A 16664-nucleotide genomic window follows, 5' to 3' on the forward strand; every position below is an offset into this window, starting at 1 on the left:
TTATTTTTTTGTCATGTTGTGTAGTAGCACATCAGCATTCTTATCAGATCTTAGACAGGGTGTTTGGGGCATTTGATGTGATTTATTTTTTTTCTGTATTTGTTTTAACACCAGCTTTATTTTGTAATGATTCATGTCAGAGAAACTCAAAGTTTTTGTTTGATGAAAGGATGGCATGTTTGAATTTAGTGACAGAGCTTTGATATGTGTGTACTGTTCATATTCTTCAAAGTTGTCTTTGAATCACAGGTTTAAAACACTTGATCCACACGCAGGTTATTTTATTTATTTATCTGTTTTATTTGAATCAAACTACTTTCTCTGACATTCTAGTAGAACCTGTTAGAGTGTCCGTTTCTCCGTGGAAGTGCAAATATATCCAGTGGATGTTGATTATTTTAGACTGTACAGAATTGTCAAAGCTGTCTCTTCCCCCTCATGGCTGATTAATGTAAGTACCTGCTGACTGTGAAACATGTTGCACTACATTGTACAGATGAGCAACTCCTGTATCTTTGTTTCAATGTTATCCTGGTGGATGGAGTTGTTTTGTTTTTGGGTGGGGGGGGGATGCAAAACTAAGTAATACTTTTAACAACTTCCTCTGACTCCAATGTGCCTCTTATTTATTTACATATATCAGCTATTAATAATATGTGTCTCTCTTTGTCACAGAAAGTTATCAGAGTATTTAGGATGCATCGTAATGTCTTAAATACCCGTGAAACTTTTATAGTTTATGTTAGTTTCTTTTTATGGGGGCATATGGCTTATGAACCGAATGCCACACCACAGCATTTACAGTTGAATCTGATTTGCATGCCCATTCCTGGTTTACACTGTATATGTATTTTGTGGTTTTCTAGTCATACTGGCCACTCAGTCAAATTTCAGAACTGCCTCAATTCTTGATGACGTAGATTCAACAAGGTGCTAGAAACATTCCTCAAAAATCTTTGGTCCACGTTGACATGACATCATCACACAATTGCTACAGATTTCTCAGACATACATCCACGATGGGAATCTCCCGAAGGTGCTCTGTTGGGTTGAGATCTGGTGACCGGAGGAGACTTGAGTACCATAAACTCACTGTCATGCTCAAGAAACCACTTTGAGTTCCAACCAGCCAGCAGAAGATGGATACACTGTGGTCATGAAGGCATGGACATGGTTAGCCATCAAGGAGACTGGGGTGTTTAAACAAAGCTCACTGGTACCAAATTCTGACCCTACTATTATCTGTGTCCAGGTTTGGTGAGCTCCTGTGAATAGAAGTAAATGGCCTGCATTTGTATAGCGCTTTTCTAGTCCCTAAGGACCCCAAAGCGCTTCACACTACATTCAGTCATTCACCCATTCACACACTGGCGATGGCAAGCTACATTATAGCCACAGCTGCCCTGGGGCGCACTGACAGAGGCGAGGCTGCCGGACACAGGCGCCACCGGGCCCTCTGACCACCACCAGTAGGCGGCAAACATGGGGTTAGTATCTTGCCCAAGGATATTTGGCATGCAGCCAGGAGGCAGCCTGGGATCGAACCACCGACCTTCTGATTAGTGGCTGACCTGCTCTGTCACCTGAGCTACAGCCACCCACTGTAGTAGCATCAGTTTCCTGCTCTTCATGTTCTGGCTCACAGAAGCGACACCTGGTGTGGTCTTCTGCTGCTCTAGTCCACCTGCTTTAAGTTTTGCCTGAAGAGATGCTATTCTGCATACTTTACTTGTAATCAGTGCTTATTTGAGTTTCTTTTGCCTTCCAATTGACTCAATCTGGCGATGTTCCTCAGCAATTTTAGACCACTTTGTGTTTAGAGTAACTTCATTCACCTTTCTTCCCTGTTCTGATGCTTGACGTGAACTTAAGAAGATCGTCATATCATTATGTGATTGGATAATGAGACAGTTAAATTATACAGGAGCAGATTAATGGCCAGAATAAAATATTTGATGCTTCAGCTGATTGTTAATATTGATACACCAGTTTTCATCAGTATAAGAGAACAAAAAAAGTCAAGCATCAGCTGACAGTAGTCTAGAAACACAGCAACAGTTTCATGTCAGTAATAAATGTATTCGTTTTATTGGTTAGTTTTATTGAAGTAATAAACTCTTGGACTTTGACAAAACTTTATGCACATTCGAACTTTATTCTCTATGCAGAACCAGTTCGAAAATTGTTTGATAAGCAACCATCGAGAATGAATCGAACAATTGCTTCTATTAACTTAAATTAAAAGCCTACATTAAACAGACGGATAGATGAATGGATATTTATGAAAGGTATGCTAAAAAACAAAACTTGTTCAATGCATACAAATAATAAGACCATGTTATGTATTTAACACAGAACGCCACAAGAGGTCAGAAAAGCAGTATCTTTAAGTTAAATCTGCTGTCTTTAAAGCATTACCTGGAGTGTGTGTTAAAAAAGAAATGTATTGCCTGGAAATATTGGTTGCCATTGGTTTGTCTGATATTCTACATCATAGTTACCCCAAAGGTTCATTCTGTTCATCTGGACGTAGTGTTTTCAGTGGGAGAAACGTTTCGTCACTCATCCAAGTGACTTCTTCAGTCTCAGCTGACTGCAGGTTTCTCCAAATCTTATAAACAGTACATTTGCATAATGACTGAAACCAGCCCACTGAAGGAACAATGGGCTGGGAGGTCAGTTCCTTAATCTTAATAATGCAGATTCTCATGACTATTGATCAGCAACCACTGACCAAAACCCACTGATCAATGGCCATGAGTACCTTGAGTACCATTCACAGAGAGTTGGGGAATGGCTGCAATCGCAGCATTGTAAGACGGCGAAAGATGTACCCTTAGGCCCCCTCCTCGATTCAGAGATGGTCTTAGATGGTCAGAGAGGTATAAAATAATGGCGTACTGATCATGATAAGAAGTCCATTTGTAGACATACAGATATATGGTGATTCTTGCTTGTGTTATTTCTAAAAACACTAAACAAAAACCCAGCCTGTGATAAACGTAGAAGTCCTTAGTATATTTGATGATGCCAAAACTTTGTATAATACAATAATACTATACAGTGATCCAGCTACACTTATAGACAAGCTATAAATAATGTAATATGTGAGTCTATTTATTTCTATTTATAGCAGTTATTATTCATCTTAACTTGCATATACAAGTAGTTATCTTCACTGTGAGTCTCATTACTGCTAAAGTTGATTTGAATTGATTTTCTTCAAAGTCGGACAGACATTGACTCAAAAAAAATTTTCCCCCGCCCCCTTTTTTTTGCAGCTATCTACTCAACTCCATCATCGAAGCCAGACTATGAAATACCATACCATAGAACAGCGGTCCCCAACCCCCGGGCCTCGGACCGGTCCGTGAGTCGTTTGGTACCGGGCCACGAGAGTTGAGGCTCAGGTGTGAAATGTATGGTTTTCAGGGTTTTCAGTGTTATTTTGTTATCGTTTTTATCGTTAACTCTGTTTTCCTGGGTCTTTTCACGTATGTTATGAATAAATCTTCTTTTTTTCGGTACCGGTACTAGTTTTATTTTGTTGTATGTAAAGGCCGGTCCGTGAAAATATTGTCGGGCATAAACCGGTCCGTGGCACAAAAAAGGTTGGGGGCGGCTGCCATAGAACAGCACACGTCTGTATTTGGATGTATGCACATGCTCAGTTCTGTTTAAGTTAAATGTTTGTATAACTGTAACCCACTTTATCTCATTGGGTAATATTGTAGTTTTACAGAAGCTTGACTAAATACTTTGAAGCGGCTTCCTGTACAATGTTTGTGTCTGTAGCAGTCAAAAAAGATCAAGAAAAAAAACATGCTTCAGTAACACTTCAAAAATTAATTGTGCCAGGGTTAACAGATGAGACGTTTTGATCTTCTATGTATATCATAACTTATACTTTGCTTGCATCTGTCTCTCCAAAGAATCTCACTCCTTCCTCTTCAGTCTCTATCCCTTCTCCCCCTCTCCAGCTGCTGCCTCAGTGGGATGGGTGTAGTTTAGTGCCGCGTTCTTCCCGGATTGTCTTTCAGTCTCTCGCGGCTCAAATCCCGCTGAGGCCACTAATGGCTTAAGCCTCAAAAAATCTGAAATGCTTGAATCCTGGATCACCCTACCCCTGGGATAGCTGGAAATCTGAAATCAAGGACAACTGGAAAATATACTTTATAGAAAGCTGCAACGATTTACTGGCTATTTTTTCTGGGGGATTTTTTAAAAAATTTTTTTTAAGTATTTATCATGTAGCAGATTGGGCTGGTGATGTTCTCCGGTAACATAAAATACTTGTAAATGTGGATCTGCTTCTTCAGGATTTCATCACAAAAGAAATACGAGCACTGGATTTATTAAGAAAGCATTACATTTTTATTTGTAAACCTGGAATTCACAAAAATTCCCCTTTTTCTCTCTTAATGTTGGGATTGTTGGATGGATCAAGTCTTAAGGACTCAAAACTTTCTATCTTAAATAAAAATTGTGCAGGTGTGTATGAATGTGGTTACACACAGGATTAAGTAAGGAAGTGTGAGCTGCTTGTGCCTCTGTTTGTGTGCATAAATGTGTATGGATGTTTATAGCCATGTTAGAGGAAAAGAAGGACCAAGGTTCTCCAAAACAGAACAAACCATCAAAGATCAACAGCGGCAACACCTGTCACTCGACATTGGGTAAAACCAAGTATGTCTCAAACAGCGGCAACACCTTCAAACCTGCACACGGGTGAGAGAGGAAAATCTTTGTGTTTCATTTCTTTTTCTGTCTGCAAGTGACAAATGCAATGCATGTGTGCATTTTGTATTAATAATGCCTTTACCTTTCATATGTGTGGAGAAAATGTGAATATGCAACAAAAAAAGTTTTAAAAAGTCATACAATCACAACCTGGATAAATGTTAAAAAACATTTTGCTAAAAAAAAAAGAAATGTTATTTCTTTTGTTAGAAATAACATTTCTAACCAAATATAATGTAAAATCAAGATTAAAAAAAAACTACCTTTGTCTTTTTAAAACATTTTTTATTGTGTGACTTTTTTCAGGGGGTACAAATACAAAGAATAACAGTACTAATGATGAATGTTGAGAAACAGTCAACCTTAAAATCCTGCTAAATGTTGGTGAAGACTTTTATCCACAGTCGCGACTATATTCTTGTATGTCACGTGTGCATATGGAACAATTAGCAAGTTGGAAATAGTCCTTTGGTATTAACCCTGGCCCAAACAGCTCTTACAGCTAAAGGAAGACAACAACTGCACGTGACAGGGCTATGCATGTATATGTGGGTGTCCCATCTGTCTAGATCCAAGTATTTAAAAGTTTTATTCATGTGTGTACATGCATGGTACCACCAAACATATGTTCTTTAGTTGATGACAACAATGAATTCCCTCGATTTCGATTCCCATTTCAATCAAATCCAGGTAGGAGGAGATGAATGTAAACATCTAATACCCAGCTGATATCACTGCAAAGTAAAGAGGGCAAAGAGAATAAAGCTCTGTAGTTATTCAGTGAAGTGGCCTAACAAAATGTTGAGGCTGTATATGCTAGTCCTACTTGCTGCTACAGGCATGTCTGAGAGATGTTTATGTGAGTCTTAAGATTAACTGCAGTGGAAGATTCCAGATTCGTTTGCTATATTAGAACAAGACGTTGATGTTGCTCCAAAATCTGGCTCAGAATAGCCAACTTGGTGAAGATGTTCCTTTGCTTGGTGTGAAGAAACTGTGGGCAACTCAAGATGTTTGGATAGAAGTTGTTAATTGTAACCACCTATGGTATCTTCATTGTTACCATAGCAGCTGTTTGACAGTTTGACTTTTAACTGGATCCATTAATGGTCAGATCACAATGTCTTTACCTTTCATTTGTATCGCCATCTCTTTTCTCAGTGTTTCATTCATTATTCACCCATTCACTCATTCACTGCAGTTTGCAGCCTTTTATTTCCATGAATGAAACCCACTCATTTGGTCATTCATCTGTTAATTCGTGTATTCACTCATTCACCCATAATCCATAAGTTTTACATTTATGTAAGATCTATAAAACATTCAAGCTTGAAGTACTGTACTGTTTTATCTAGACTTTTAAAGAATAGAGTCATCCATCCATCCATCCATCTTCTTCCATTTATATGAGTCCTAGGCAGTCTAAACAGAGCTTCAGTCTGTCTCCCAGATTGCCGCCTTCATCTCTTTCAAGGTGACATCGCCAGCCAGCCCAGATACATAATCTCTTATTTATCTGAGAGAGCCTAGGTTCTCACCTATGAGGCACCGGAAGGCATCCAAGTCAGATACCCACTGAGAAGTATTCTCTAATTCCTGACTTAAAACTATGCCATCAAAACAATTGTAATTGATTTTAAGGGACCGCTCAGAAGACTGCAGGTGCTCCAATTAATAATAAAAACACATATTAAAGTGTTTTCTGATCTGACACCACTATTTCTTAGGCCTAGGAAATCTTGCACAAACCAGCAACCTATCAGTAGCTGTGACTAAAATATGAAGCTTAATACGAAGCACAAATCTTTACTTTTAAGCATCAGATTTAAGCATCAACTAATGGTGTTTTTTTTTAATGAAGTTCAACACAACCACATAAAGCACAATTCTGGAGACAAGTTAAGAAGGTCTATGCTGATTTCATCCAAATGTATGACAGGATAAAATAAGAAAGGGATGGCACTTTAGATCCAAAGAGATCCCGTCGAGAGAGTGCCTTGGATAAAGATATGTGAATCTGGGGAGTGCCAAAAATTAGGAAAAGTGGTGACTGTGGTCATCTTTTACTTTTACATGGCTTGATGCTGGTTAGGCTAACTGTGGTGGGACAGATTTGGACAGATCAATGATGATTAAATTGCAATTATTATATTTTTTAGCCACCAGGTGGTAGGCATCAATGACACAAATTTTAACTTCTTTACAGGTTGTGTATTGACTTGATTTCAGTATTTATTGTGCTATAAATCTGTTTTTAACTGTACTAAAACATCTCAAATTGCTAAAGGCTGCACCATCTGCTTCTGCTGTTTTCTGTCAGCTGTTGCTCAGGTCGTGTACAGTGGGTTTCTCAGAGCTTTTCTGGCCATGTGTGCCCAAATTAAAGCTGTCAGTATGCTATAAAACTAAAACCAATTATCTATAGGAGGCTAAAGAGCCAGAGCTGAGCTACACTCCTTACCTTTACCTTATCTTACCTTTTCCATCACATATTAAGCCACTGATATAAAAACATTGACTAATTTCCTATGTTTAGATTATGTGATTATGCAAGATACTGAAATCTAAGCGCTCCTTCAGTTCAAAGACACACTGACCTTATAGAAACATTGTCTGAGTCACATACGCATTTAGCCTACATACTCACCATATGACCAAACACCTCGTAAATGTTTGAGAGGGTTTTGGTTTGTGAAATTTGATGCTGGTTATCATCCAAACCAGTGGATTTAAAAGAGCAGCTGTTCCCTTTTCTCCACTTTGTCGTTTTTGCTTTTTAAAATTTATTTATTTATTTATTTTTACCATCATTTCTTCTTTACTTTTCCTCTTTAATGTGCAAGCATTCTTCCTGGAGTTCCCACCATTCATTTTCATTGTCCTTTGCCCTTCCATGCCCGTTGGCCGGGACGCTTTAAAGTAGTTTTCCAGACAATCTGGATCCAGTCTGTCTGATTTTACTGTGTTCCTCAAACCTAAGTCCAAGTCTGTGTCATGTCATTTAACATTAAAAATTATTAGTCAGTGCAACCCCCAATACATTATGTATATGCTACGTCATGAAATCTTGAAACCTCAAGTCTAAGAAAATATCTTTTTTTTTTTTTTTTTTTTTAAGTTGTATGGAAATATCTGTGCCTAATTGTTGTGGCTTAAAACCTGCAGTTGCTTTATTTTTGGCCACTTGAGGGTGATAGAAAACAATTTCCGCTACTGAGGTTTGGTGTGCGTTGCTTGAAAGTTGTCCATCCTGTGTATTCCTTGACTCTTTTGGAGGTTATTAGCTCGTTCTAGGTGAAACTCAGAGATGGTGTAGCACCAAAATACTCCCACTGATTGTTTTGGTTGCTAGCAGATTACCATAGTTGCCATTTTTTCATGATTGTGTGCAAATACTCACTAACTACTAGCCAGGCAGTCGAACAACTTGATAAAGTGCAACACAAACCAGAATTTGGGTGGAAGGTGGGGCTTCAAGTGAAAGTTGTGCCCTAGCATTGCAGCCTACATGCATACATATACTAATTTCGATACAGGCAAAATGTACAAAAGTCCATCATTCAAGTAATAGAATCCAGTCATCCAAAATGGGGAACACACTAATGTCACATGGTTAGTAATTGCATGTCTGCAAAACCACAATAACATTGACCTTTTACTGTTTAAGATAATAATCCAAATGTTTCTGTTGATTATTGGCAAATTTTCAGTTAAATTATTCTTGATGATGCAGATCACAAAAATATGACAATCATAGGAAATATGGCTTTCACAATATTGGACAATCCTGCATCACACGCTTTAGGCTCACACAGAAGGGACCCCCATCTTCAGAGCGGGCTGTTGAACTGTTGATGAGGCGCCCTATTGGTGCCACACTGATGATGATAAATTAATGGACTTAGCACTATCTGTTATCTCTACAATAATCCATTAAATATACATATATGATGGTTTTAAATCTATATAAAGCGATCAGTTTGGCGTGGTTATCCTTTATATTTGGGCAGTGCCATTTCCTCACATCCTGGTCACTTTGTGTTGGACTCCATTAGTTCATCCAGTTGTGAAAAGGATTTCTGGGTCACCAACCAGTCCCGCCTCAGAGTGAGGCTTTTAAAGTGTAATAACTGTGGACAGGATGTCACAGTACAAAACCATGATTTAGTGACATGATTTTTAAATAGTGTGTGGTTAAGAAAAGCTAAGGCTACAAACTTTCCTTTGGCTTTGCAGTCAAAAACGCACATCAATTTCAGCAATTAAAAATGATCTGTTTTTGTGTCTTAAAATAGTCAGCGTCTTATAGCTAGCTCACTATATCAGTTGATACAGTGTCGAGTGTGTGAGTGTGTCTGAGACGGGATGACACATACCTTGATGGTGATGAAAAGTCTCAACTGTAATTGAAGCCACTGTGTCATGATGTAACTCGGACTAGGCGCATACACATATTCACACGCTGTGACATGATGTGGTATCACTCTCATTTTCCAATATCCAACTCGTTTGAGCTCGCCATAATGCCAGATGGGAGAGATTCCTAAGATTTTACATGAGAAGTTGTATTGTCTTAATGGTCATCCTCGTGGTTTTGGCAGGTGGTCAAGTGCCTACTCGTTAACCTCAAGTGTTTCCATTAATTTCTAGGAGGCATTAATATAAAACACTAGCAAAAATCTACTCTTCAAGTATCAAATAATCACCCGCTGAAGGCTTGTTGAGGATGGCATCTGCACTCAGCTTGGTTTCTCAGAAGTGACAGCAGAGTCCAGACTTCTTTAAGAATATGGATGTATTAAAAGATTGGATACCGGGCAGTGAATTATCTGAATGACACATGACTTAAAAACTTTTCTAGCTTCTAATATCTGTTTCTGTGTCATGCAAATAGAACTCAGTTTTCAGACACATGAAGCCTCAGTGGATAGGGGTGCAACAATACACAAAATTCACGGTTCGGTTCAGTTCGATATTTTTTCGATACAAAAAAATGTTCATGCCTTTTTAATTTGTCATTTATTAAAATTATAAATATATATTTTAACTCAAAAGTACAGTTTTTAAATTTAATGTTGCTGAAACAACAAACAAAAAAAACATAAATCTATCTGATCGAGAAATCACTCATCTTTGGAAAAGAGAGTTTATCACAGAGAAATGGCTCTTTCCAAAATAAAGCTATACTATACGCTTCTTCTGGGCTATATTCTCAGCAGCATATTAAACATATCAGGTCCCCATAAGGAGAATCATGTGCTAACGGCTGTCTAAATGACTCGGCTAAAGTTTGTAGCATGCGTGCTTGTTGTTTTTGCAAATCTCCATTAACGAGTTCCTGCGGATCGCCCCGTGCGTGGGGCTGGATGGTGTCAACACGTTAATGAACTAACTGCGCTAACGCACTAGTTCCCACCAATGTAATTGAGCATTGCGTGGCACATTCAACATACTGTTTTACTTTTGTCCATGACGCACTTACCATCAGGGTCATACTTTACATCAAAACCAAAATAGTTTCAGACGCCAGGGGCCTGTTCTTCGTACCGCGCTAAGTGAGTTAGCTGGATGAGATTGTTGACGATTTTGCGTGATCCTGGATCGTTCGGTTCCCCGAAGCCCATCCGGGACTTGCTGTCATAGCAACAGAGCCGTAAGCGTAAACCTGCTGGGGAGCAGGTTTACTTTATGTAAACAGGATTAGATCGCGGCCACGCAGGTATGTCCGCGTCATTCATACGAAAGCAACAGCGATATTTTTCCACTGTTTCACCATAAATAAATATTATCAATGTAACTAAAGATAATGCAGCACTTGATCCTTTTATTGATGTCACACAGATACATACAGGTCATTTCCTAAAAAAGGGAAATGAACTATTAACATTCTATTACATGTATGTGATTATTACAGATGTAATTCATATTTCAGAGTAGTAATTGTAAATTACTTCGTGTAATCAAGATGAGAGACCACGGCTATAAAAGCGAAGGTGGATTTGGGAAGCCTGTCGCAGCCATGTCCTGTCCGTTTACGCGAGCAACCCATTGCGGAAGGTGCAAGATTGATAAGGAGAGTTTTCAGAATTCAGCGTATATTGCGGGACAGACAGGATCCTTTAGCTCAGCGCGACAGTGTGCTCATTGAGAGATATCGATTTTCCCGTGAGGGTATTATTCACTTAACCAACTTGTTGACGAGGGGGTGCAGGACCACCACCTGTCTTTTGTTGCTCTGCCCTTTTCTTGGTTGCTGTTATGAACAAACAAACAGAGTATTCCAGGGTCTCTTTCCAAGAGACGACAAGCAATATAAGTGATAAATATTACCATTCTGTAGAATATTCTTATATTTCACTTTTACTTGTTCCCATGTTCTAGTGGGTCCTGTTGTGGCTCTAATGTGAAAGGGGATATAATATAACATATTATAATATAATATAATGTAATATAATATTGGATAATATGGTGTGATATGATAAATCTACCCTACCGCCTACTGGTGTTGGCCAGAGGGGCCGATGGCGCAATATGGCAGCCTGGCTTCTGTCAGTCTGCCCCAGGGCAGCTGTGGCTACAACCGTAGCTGCCTCCCCCAGTGTGTGAATGTGAGAGTGAATGAATAGTGGCATTGGAAAGCGCTTTGGGTGCCTTGAAAAGTGCTATATAAATCCACTCCATTATTATTGTTATTATTGAATTACTTACGAGTTTAATTTGTCAGCAACTTTCTGCCAGCCCTCTCTCCTTGCTTTTGCAGCCTTTGCAGTGTTCCCTTGCGTTTTAATTAAACTCTGAAACTCCTGAAATCCCTCACTCAAGAGTTCTTGCTCTGCTGCCGAAAAATACCGAGCGCGCTCCTTCGACATTTTCGCCGACCAATCAAAGGGTTGCTGATCAATGTTTCTACTATCGATGCGTAGCCCCTGTTGGGCCACCCAGTGATCTCACATTACTTCATCCAGCTATACTAATCGTCAACAACAGGTGTGTTCGGGGAACCGGAATAGCGAGCTCAGAGTTAGCGCGATGATTTGGTCTTGGATGTTTCATTTGATCTTGGATGTAGTAAGCGACGTACGAAGCACAGGGCCCAGGGCCCTATTTCAGGAAGCCGGTTTAGTGCAAACTCTGAGTAAGTATACCCTGAGTTAACGAAAACTCTGGGTTTTCGGTTTCACAAAGCAAGTTTAGATTAATTCTGAGTGAGTCACTATGACGACACACTCCGTGAAGCTAACCTGCCCCCTAGCAGGTTTACTTCAACTAACCCTGACGTTCTCCGCCTCTTTGTCAGAAACCTGACTGTAGGAAGTGTCAGACATGGCGTGTCCCTTCCTTGAAGAGCCAGTAGATGTTGAAGCCCAAATTCTCCGCAGAGCTCTCCGCCGGGAGAGAGTGATTAGAGCGCGTTTGGACATTTTATCATTTCCTGATGATTTCCTGTGTGAAAGTTATCGTTTTTCAGCACAATCTATAATTTATTTGAATAACATCCTCAGGCCTAATATTGCTCATGTGACACATCGCGGACATTCTCTCAGTTCTCTACATATTATTTGTATTGCACTTCGGTTTTTTGCAAACGGGAGCTTTCTGTATAATATTGGTGACGCTGAGCACGTTTCCAAGGCTACCGTCTGTCGGGCAGTCAGGAATGTTACAGTTGCACTGAAACGTCTCCTGTACTTGTTTGTGGTGTTCCCCGGTCATAGACCCACAAGATAAAGAAAACGCACTTAAAATTCAGTCATAACTTACTTAAGAAATACTGATGGTGTAAGGGAGAAATACTTTACAATCTCCACCAGATATTTCAAGAACAATAATGAACACCCTTTGTTTTTTTGTGTGCCTGTGTTATAACTTATTCACAAGTTAAATTTATTTAATAAATTAAAACTAAATCACTGTTGAAGGTTTATAGTAGTTGCAGGGTTACTGAACTCTCATTCCTGTTCTGAATTTCAAACAGATGCTGTATGCTGAGGTATTACAGCACATTACTGTAGCATGAAAGTTTTCTTATAGCACTCCTAATGCCACATTAGACCTCTGTAAGTGTAAACATGTTCTAGCTACACATAAACAATATGAGAAACTTAGTATTCATGCATTATACTAACCTACAGTTATTGGGATGATATGGTCACGTGGGGTAATGCTATTAGCTATTAATTTTCTGTTAATTAAGCTTCTTCTCCATTAGTGTCTAATCGGATCAACTCGCCACGGTTTGCCAAGCAGGTACTAAAATGTGATGTCACACTGCATGCCACCAATTGGCTGGCCAGAGCATCACCTGATGAGTCATGTGAGCGTCTTCTTCACAAAAATTAAAACTGCCATTTTTGAAACCCAGGAAATGGATACAAAAAACCAACTATTCGATTCTGATTTGATTCAATTCAATTCAATTTTGACTGAGACAGTCAGAAATATTACAATTCTGATCATTTATCAGTACATATCCATATTTTTATATCGCTATATAAAAACAAAGCTGACACTTGTGAGACTTCATCAGAGGTGTAAACATAACAGCAGATGCCTTTGTGTCAAAGTAACTGAGGATAAAACACAGAAAAACATGAAGCTTTTCCTGGCCTAGCTTTTTATAGCAGATAACCTTAAAAATATTTTGCAGTAGAACAAAAAATGAAGAAAACCATGAAGCAACATGTGAATATTACCTGATGCTATTGAAGTGAAGCAGAGCAAAGTTACAAAAGTTTTATTAGAGACACATCGTTTTGCAATTTGGCATAATTTTTAAAAAGTTTAAATTTTTTCGGTGAACAGAACAAATGAGGCTTTCTTGTCGGAGGTCATTTCTGAAAGAAAAAAAACTGCATCTGACAGCACTGCACACAACGGTAGACTGGCGCGTAATAAGATAGCGAATAATGCAGAAAACAGAGATTTGAGAGAGAAAGAGCTGTGCAGGAAATGTGATTTTATGGTGATGGAAGCAAAACAGCAAAGGTAAGAGGGAATTAATGAGGATTTTTATCAAATGTGAAGCGTACTTTTGATCTTCTTTTGCTGCTGGTTCAGTGCATTTTAGTCGGAGAGTGTCAAAACCTGCAGCATCAGAATCTGTGAGCTGCCGGCTTTGAGAGATGTCCATATATGGATCGTTCACCATGTGGGGTGAACGATCTGTGCTTTGTGTTTACAACTTTGTGCGGAATCTGTTTACATGCTCTCATTTTATGTTTGGTGGTTGTTGAAATAGTTTTGTGAGGCTTAACCTAAGATTCTGGGATTTCTGGCAAAATACATTTATATTTAATAATCGGTTCAGGATTTCATGAATCGACATTGCATTATTCAAGCTAAAATCTATTTAAATTGGAAAAAAAAAAATTTTTAAACCCACCCCTACTGGGTTTTAATGGAAAACCAGTAAATCTGAGTTGAGTTAATTCGAGTAGCTACTAGGGGGAAATGGGCTTTTTATACACTATGCTATTTTGAGAAATGCCATTTTGAATTTTCCCGGCGTGCATAACTGATAATTGTTATTAATAGTTGTAGATATTTAGCAAGAGCTTATGTATATGTAAGGACTATCTTGTGTGGTCTCACTAGGTTTTATTTAGTGTTACAGAAATTTCCACCTACTAAACACTCGGGTTATAACTTGGCCAAGTTTGACCCTTCGAACAGCTGCTGCCGTCTGCTCTTGTGCTGCTGCTGCAGCCTTGTGACCAGAGACCTGGACTTGAGTCATACCTAAGTCAAAACAAAGACATGAAACCACATTTGGACTTGACTGCTGCAAGCCCTGACCTTCAGGAAACTTTAAAAAGAAGTTTTTCTTGCATGAAATCATTTTAAAAAGAATTTAAAAAGAGTTTTGATTCAGAATGTGCCTTCACAGGAATGAATAAGTTTAAAAATAATTGCAAATTCAGAGTTAAACATTTATTGTGCTGGCATAATAAATTGTTTTACATCTTTGCACACGTCACCACAGCTAAGACTCGAGGTGCTGAGTGACTGCAGCTTTCTGCTTGAGCCAGTAGTGATTTATTTTCATCAGTTCTTATTAAACTCTCTGGCTAACTGGACCTCAGAGATTACATCAGCTGTCAGAGTGCTGGTGTACACAGCTGTTACCAATCAATATTGTATTTCCACACAAGACCACAAATTAACATCAATGTAGAATAATTCAAAAGGAGCCGCTGAAAATCTTTGTATAATAATACAAACAACAACATAAGCATTTGAGCTTAAGCAGATAGATGCCCTTATCTCTGAGTCATTTGTCAAAAATATCAAAGCTTATTAAAGTGGCGGTGCTGTGGAGAGATTTATGACCCCAACATGTGTAGCAGCAAGGTTTGCCCGGTGTGGGTTACTGCGAGCACTTTGTGTCCTCACTTTCTGATGATTTAAACTCCATCTGTCTGTTGCTGGGCATGTAACAGAGGGTGTAGGGACTCCCACTAACGGCTGAGGTAACCCCACACTCATGTCACATGACTTGTCAGTCAGGACCGGGTATGTTGGGTGATGGCTGGCATCCAAAAGGGGTGATGATTAGGATTCTCATGGACTCTGTCAGTTTTGGCCGGCGGTCATAGGTTCTGTCCAATAATATGACGCAAGACTGGAGTAAAAGACATCCATGGATTGGCACTTTATTAAAGAAGGAGCATGATAACAGCACAAACACTAACTACAACTAAACAAAATGGCTTCCTTTTATACTCTACCTTTTCAGGTGAGCATCTGGAATAGCCCAAGTATGGGGGTTAACTAATCAAAATGAACACATAACCCTCCACACAAACAAACATACAATAACATTAAAGCACATCACAAACATATACTGTACATATTTCCAACACATACTATAAACAAACCAATAACATAAGCTTCACCTATTTCTATCTAAATTAAAACCCTCTTTAACCATACTCCCTAACCCGGCACACTGGTCTGCTCCAAGAGCTCTTAAGCAGGTGATTGAGCCGCTTTCACTCTTTTGCTCCACATCCTGCAAGAAGCAACCAGGACAGGTGAGTACCTTTACAAGTTCTCATTTCACATATGTTTAGGTTGTTGATAAATGATTAACTGCAAACAGCTCTAACTTTGGCTCTTCTCCGACACAGGTAGGATGGCCAGTCCCACTGTCTCTTTTCTGTTACAAGCTGTCAATTTAATCGTATGTCAAATAACCTAATAAAAGACTCCATAAGAACTAATGTGTTTTCTTTATTACCCTATTTTAAATTCCCAATCCAACAATTTATTATTAATAATACCAACCAGGTAATGGAACCCCTGGTCTCCATTACAGACTTACTGCACACGGTGGCAATATTAAAGTCTGAAATAGAAGCTGGCTGAAAGACAACTTTAACAATCTCCAAAGAGGAAGAAAGTTTGGTCAGTAAACAAATTAGAAAAAAAGAGCCAAGTAGTAGATCTCAGTGAACATTCTTTCGTATTTGAAATTGTTTCAAAAGTGAAGATTTTATATAAGTGTACCATTTTTAATACATTTAGCACCTATACAACATCTCCAACAGTTTCCTGTGGCACTCAATGTGGTCTTCCACTGCTGTACCCCATTCAGAGATGCTCTTCTACATACCTTGGTTGTAACTAGTGTCTATTTGAGTTTCTGTTCTGAAATACTCAGACCGTCCATGCCATGTTCAAAGTATTTTACATCACCTCTCTTCCCCATTTCGATGGTTAGTTTAAACTTCAGCAGGTCATCTTGATGATATCTACATGAATAAATACGCCACATTGCATTAACAATTAGCTAAACAGGTACAGGTGTATCTACTGAAATAGCTGGCGAGTCAATTTATCTGTCTTTGCTTTCATCCTTGCAGCAGTTTAATATCAGGAACTTTTTAGTTCTGCTCCAAACTCCTAAACACAAACTTAACAAT

This window comes from Astatotilapia calliptera, chromosome 3 (assembly GCF_964374335.1).
Source record: "Astatotilapia calliptera chromosome 3, fAstCal68.1, whole genome shotgun sequence".
NCBI lineage: Eukaryota > Metazoa > Chordata > Actinopteri > Cichliformes > Cichlidae > Astatotilapia > Astatotilapia calliptera.